Source organism: Hemicordylus capensis, chromosome 5, assembly GCF_027244095.1.
Source record: "Hemicordylus capensis ecotype Gifberg chromosome 5, rHemCap1.1.pri, whole genome shotgun sequence".
Lineage (NCBI taxonomy): Eukaryota > Metazoa > Chordata > Lepidosauria > Squamata > Cordylidae > Hemicordylus > Hemicordylus capensis.
In genome coordinates, this window is record NC_069661.1 from 59651950 (window position 1) to 59657983 (window position 6034).

The 6034-nt window shown below is 41.4% G+C and overlaps 1 pseudogene; it reads right to left on the minus strand.

Annotated features, from left to right (window-relative positions):
- Window positions 1-2619: 2619 nt before the first annotated feature.
- LOC128327380 (craniofacial development protein 2-like) lies at window positions 2620-4516 on the minus strand (annotated as a pseudogene).
- Between the last annotated feature and the right edge of the window lie 1518 nt (window positions 4517-6034).

A 6034-nucleotide genomic window follows, 5' to 3' on the forward strand; every position in this document is an offset into this window, starting at 1 on the left:
GGGGCTTACATTTTCCATGCAGAATCATGTCCTAATGGTGGACCTTGATAAAGACTTCCCATATCCCAAAATGTTAACTAAGCTTTTCCTTTTGATTGATTGATTGATTGATTAAGTGCCGTCAAGTCGGTGTCGACTCTTAGAGACCATATAGATCAGGGGTGGGTTTTGTTATGTAATGATGGTATTTATTTGGATATAGATCAGTCTGGCTGGGGATGATGGGAGTTGTAGTTCAACAACAGCTGGAGGGCCAAGGTTCCCCACCCCGATACAGATTGATTCTTTCCAGGATGATGTGTCTTCAATCTGGCCTTTAAGGTCTCTCAGTAGTACATTCATTGCTGTCGTAACCGAGTTCATCCACCTTGCTGCCGGTCAACCTCTTCTTCTCTTTCCTTCAACTTTCCCCAGCATTATAAACTTCTCAAGGGAGCTGGGTCTTTGTATAATATGTCCAAAGAATGATAGGTTGAGCCTGGTCATTTGTAGGGATGTGCACAAACTGATTTTTTAAATTCGATTTGTGTAAACAAATCACCCCTGATTTCTTGTGTGTCCAAATCTAGCCCCCCCCAATTCACCCCAGATTCGATTTGTATTTGCTTCAATTTAATTCAGATTTGGACCGATTCGGACCACTTAACAAGGTCCTAGGGGCACCAGATTTAGGTGGTGGGTAGATCCCAAAGGGTGCCACTTACCACCCAGATATCAAGGCAGTGGGACACTTGGTTGATATTTAATGAATTATTTTAGTTTTTACTGATTTTGAACATTTCCGCCATACGAAACAATGGGGATTCGAAATTGCAATATCCTAACCCTAACACGCATCCCCAACATTCCTTTTTTAAAAAAAGCTAAGCTTTTGCCCTTGTAGAAGTGGAGTTATGGAGCAAAACGTGCAGTCATTATTTTTCAAGTGTTTGGATTATTTGGTGTATAATAACTTTTCCTCATAATGAATCCCTACGAGGATTCATTGCACACCTTCATTTCTTCTGTTCATTTTGACTGTCACTGGGCAGTGCCAACTGTCAACTGCCATGTGCCAACTATACCCCCCACCCCAACCTGCAAGGCAGTGGGGTACTCATTTTAATTTTTAGGAATATTGAAATGTTTTGATTCTTTGATTTGTCTAATAACTATGAGGATTCATAGTTATAACTATGCCTATGAGGATTCATTATATGCCTTCGTTTCTTCTGTTCATTTTGACTATCATTGGACAGTGCCAACTGTCAACTGCCATGTGTCAACTACACCATCACCACCACACACTCAATGGAGTACTCAGTTTATTTTTAAGGTATTTTTGGAAGTGTTTAGATTCTTTGGTGTCTTCATTACACACCTTCATTTCTTCTGTTCATTTTGACCCCACTGCTATGCAGGTGTCGGTAGGGAATTAGAGGCATCCCATGTTCCAACTACCACACAACCTACAAACCACTGGGTACTCAGTTTATACTTTAGGAATTTTTGAGGTGTTTAGACTCTTTGATGTGTAATGAATCCTCACAGGGATTCATTATGAGGAAAGGTTATTAGACACCAAAGAGCCTAAACACTTGAAAAAAATCCTAGAACATAAACTGAGTTGTACCCCACTGCCTTGTGGGCGGGAGTGGGGTGTAGTTGGCACATCACAGTTGACAGTTGGCACTGTCAAAAATTCAGTCAAAATAAATAGAAGAAATAAAGGTGTGTAATGAATCCTCATAGGGAGTCATTGAAGGAAAGTTATTATATACCAAATAATCCAAACACTTGAAAAATAGTGACCACACATTTTGCTCCATTACTCCATTTCTACAAGGGCTAGAGCTTAGCTTTTTTTAAAGAAAGCTTGGAATCTGGTGAAATTAATAGGAGGCATCTGAATCTTGAATCGATTCAAATCAGGTGTGATTCGATTTGGACCCAAATGTAGTCAATGGACCACAGGGGTGATTTGTTTTGTCTCCAAATCACCCAAATCAACTAGATTCAGGTTAAAATCTATTTGTACCTGAATCAATTTGCACATCCCTAGTCATTTGTGCCTCGAGTGAAAATTCTGGATTGATTTGTTCTATAATCCATTTGTTTGTTTACCTGGCTGTCCATGGTATCATCAAAAGTCTTCTCCAGCACCAACGTTCAAAAGTGTCAATGCTTTATCTATCTTGCTTCTTCAAAGTCCAGCTTTCGCATCCATAGAGTGTCACAGGGAAAACCATTGTCTGAACAATTCTAAGCTTTGTAAGTGTAGCCATGTCATGGCATCTAAATATCCTTTCCAAGGCCTTCATTGCAACCCTACCAAGTGCTAGTGTGCGGCGTATTTCTTGACTGCTGGGTCCTTTACTGTTGACGGTCAGTCCTAAAAAGCAGAAGCTAACCATCACTTCAATGTCTTCATTATCAATTCTGAGACTGGTTGCTGTACCCGTTGTCATTAGTTTAGTCTTCTTTACATTTAACTGTAGTCCTCATTTTTTCACTGTGCTCCTTAACTTTCATTACTGGAGCTTGCAGATCATCCACAATCTCAGCTATCAGAGTGGTGTAATCAGCGTAGAGCAGGATGTTGTTTCTTTCTCCAGCTTTAAAGCCACGCTCATCTTCTTCCAATCCAGCTTCTCTCAGTATATGTTCAACAAATAAATTGAATAAAGAAGGAGAAAGTATACAGCCTTTTCTTACTCTTTTGCCAATCCGGAACCAGTCTGTTTCACCATGTTCCATCTGGACTGTGGCTTCCTGGCCTGTGTATAGGTTTCTCATGAGAACAATGAGATGTTCTGGGATGCCCATTTTCCTAAGGATATTCCACAACTTGACATGATCAACGCAATCAAAGGCTTTTCTGTAGTCAATAAAACACATATTGACTTCTTTCTGGTATTATTTCTCAATTATCCAGCGTGCATCAGCAATGATGTCTCTTGTTCCTCAGCCTTTTCTGAAACCAGCTTGAACATCCGGCATTTCTCTTTCCACGTAGGGCTCTAATCTGTGTTGGATGATCCTGAGCATTATTTTGCTAGCATGTGAAATTAAGGATATTGTGCGATGGTTTGCGCAATCTGTTAAGTCTCCTTTCTTTGGTATGGGTATGTAGACTTACCTCTTCCAATCTGTTGGCCACTGTGTTGTTCTCCAGATTTGCTGCCATAGTTTGGTTAGAGCCTTGACTGATTCTTCTTCTGTTGCCTGCCATATTTCTGTAGCTATTCCATCAATTCCTGTCGCCTTCCGACTTGGTAATGACCGGAGTGCTGATCTAACTTCATCTTCATGTACTAGAGGTGCTTGCATTTAGGGAATCTCTTGTAGAGTATCTTGGATGTTGACGTCCCTGCTGTACAGATTTTCAGTATACTCCTTCCATCTCTGTTTGATCTTCTCTGAATCAGTTACTATCTGTCCTTTGGCTTCCCTTAACATACCAATTTGAGGTTGGAACCTCCATCTGAGTTCAGAAATCTTTTGGAAAACTTGACTTGTTTTTCCGTGTCTATATCCATCCTCAAGGTCTTTACAGATGTCATTGTAGTATTGCTCCTTGTCTCTTCTAACAGCCTTCTGAAATTCCCTATTAAGTTCCTTCCTGAGGTCTTTATCTTTCTTGACTTTGGCTTCTCTCCTCTTCTTGGCAGTTTCCACCTTCTGTTCTGACATCCATTTTGCTTTCTTCTGTTTCTTGGTCTTTGGCAGTCTCTTTTCACATTCATCCTTAACAACTTCTTTAATTTCATTTCACAGTTCCTCTGGTTCCCTATCGATGAGGTTCAGAATTTCAAAGCGGTTCCTGATGTTCTCCTTGAAAATGGTGGGTACATTCTCAAGATCATATCGTGGAAGTTGGATAGCTTTGTTTTTCCGCTCTAGCTTGACTTGGAACTTGCACATGGTAGTTCGTGATCGGTTCCACAATCGGCCCCCGGCCATGTCTTTGCTGTTATAACTGAGCTCTTCCACGTTCTTGCACCAATAATGTAATCAATTTGATTTCTGTGTACTCCATCGGATGATGTCCATGTGTATAGGCACCAATTTGGTTGTTTGAAGAATGTGTTAGCAATGAAGAGATCATTGGCTTGGCAGAAACTAATAAGTCGTTCTCCTGGTTCGTTTCTGTTTCCTAGGCCATATAGGCCAACTGTGTTTTCCTCCTGACCTTTTCCAACTTTGGCATTCCAGTCTCCAACCACCAGCATCACATCTTGCTTGCATGTTCTGTCAATTTCAGACTGGACTTGAGCATAAAACTCATCAACTTCCTCTTCTGCATCAGTTGTTGGGGCATAGACCTGAAGAACTGTCATGTTAAAGGGTTGTCCACGAAATCTAATTGATATTAGTCAGTCACTGACTGCATTGTACCCAAGTACTGCCATTGCTATATCCTTCCTGACTATGAAAGCAACACCGTTCCCTCTTTGGTTTTCGTGTCCTGAGTAGTAAATGGTATGATTTTCCAACTGAAAGTGCCCGTTCCAGTCCATTTTAATTCACTGATGCCCAAGATGTCAATTTGTAGTCGATTCATTTCATCTTTCACTGTGTCAAGCTTTCCCATATTCATGCTTTTTATGTTCCATATTCTCATTGTAATTCTGTCTTTGCAGCTTTGGATTTTCTTTTCCTGCATGGCAACATCAGCTGCTAGACGTCCAAAAGGCTTTAGTCTAACCACGTTGTAAACACCATCGGTAATCTCTCCCCGCACAAACCCTCCTGGCACTTCACACGGGTTTTGTGAAGTGCCTCATAGATGACTATGGCTAGGTCTGACTTTTGCAGGTAGGGACTTAACTGGTGTACCTGCTGAAGCTGGTAAAAGGTGCTCCTGGCCACAGCAGTCACTTGGCCACCCAGAGACAATAATGGGTCCAGAAGTATCCCCAAGCTGCACACTTGCTCTTTCAAGGGAAGTGTGCCCCACCCAAAACAGGTCAAACTCCTTCACATAGAGCATCAGTATTCCTATCTACACCATCTCAGATTTTGTTTCAGTTTGTTTGCCCTTATCCAAAGCAAGACTTCCAAAACATTGGTTCAGGGTTTCCACTGCCTAGAATTGGATGGGGCTGGAATTAGAGATAGAGGTGAGTATCATCAACAAACAGGTGATACTTCAACCCAAACCCCCAGACCTTACCTAGTGATTCCATGTAGATGTTAAAAAGTATGAAGTGGGGGGAAAGATGGATCCCTGAGGTACCCCATATGCCAGAGGGAGAAGCAGTGGTCCTGTAGCAGCACCTACTGTGACTGATTCTCTCTCAGGATGGCCCTGAGAATCATCCCAGATTACCACAGTATGTTATGGTACTTTCAAATTTTTTAAATATTGAAAACCCCTGAAAGGTTCAGGAGAATCAAGACACACTTTCTCAACAAAGCTCAGGCAACTAAGGCAGTGTCTGTCCAATAGCCAGGCCTGAAACTCAATTAGATCTATCTCCCCCTCACCAAGTTATTATATGGTCAGCATACTAAGCTTAAATGCATCCATATTTCTACTGAATATTGCTTCCGAAAATTCACATCCAGTTGAGTTGTCTAGAGTTGTGAGGGGGCTAGTATGTATCCCCTTCCCCTTGAATTTAAATTTGGAACCATCAGTCACTCGCTGTGACATTTTAAATGACATTTTTGCAGATAAAATCTCTCATATTCAGGCCGAGCTGGATTCCATAGTTACTGCAGAGTCTACTGTGGAGGTGCCCAGCAACCTCTCTTATGGGATTAGACTGTATCATTTTTAGTTTGTGGCTCCTGAGGAAGTGGACAAACTGAGTCAGACTGTGTGTCCTACAACCCGTTCTCTTGACCCTTGCCCAACTTGGCTTATCTCACCTGATAATTATATTATCAGAGAAAGTCTGGTAAATATTATAAATGTTTCTCTGAGGGAGGGCAGGATGCCTCCTTGTCTTAAGAAGGCTAATATTAGACCACTTTTGAAGAAACCTGCATTGCATCCCTCGGAGTTAGATAATTAAAGACCTGTTTCTAATCTTCTATGGTTGGGCAA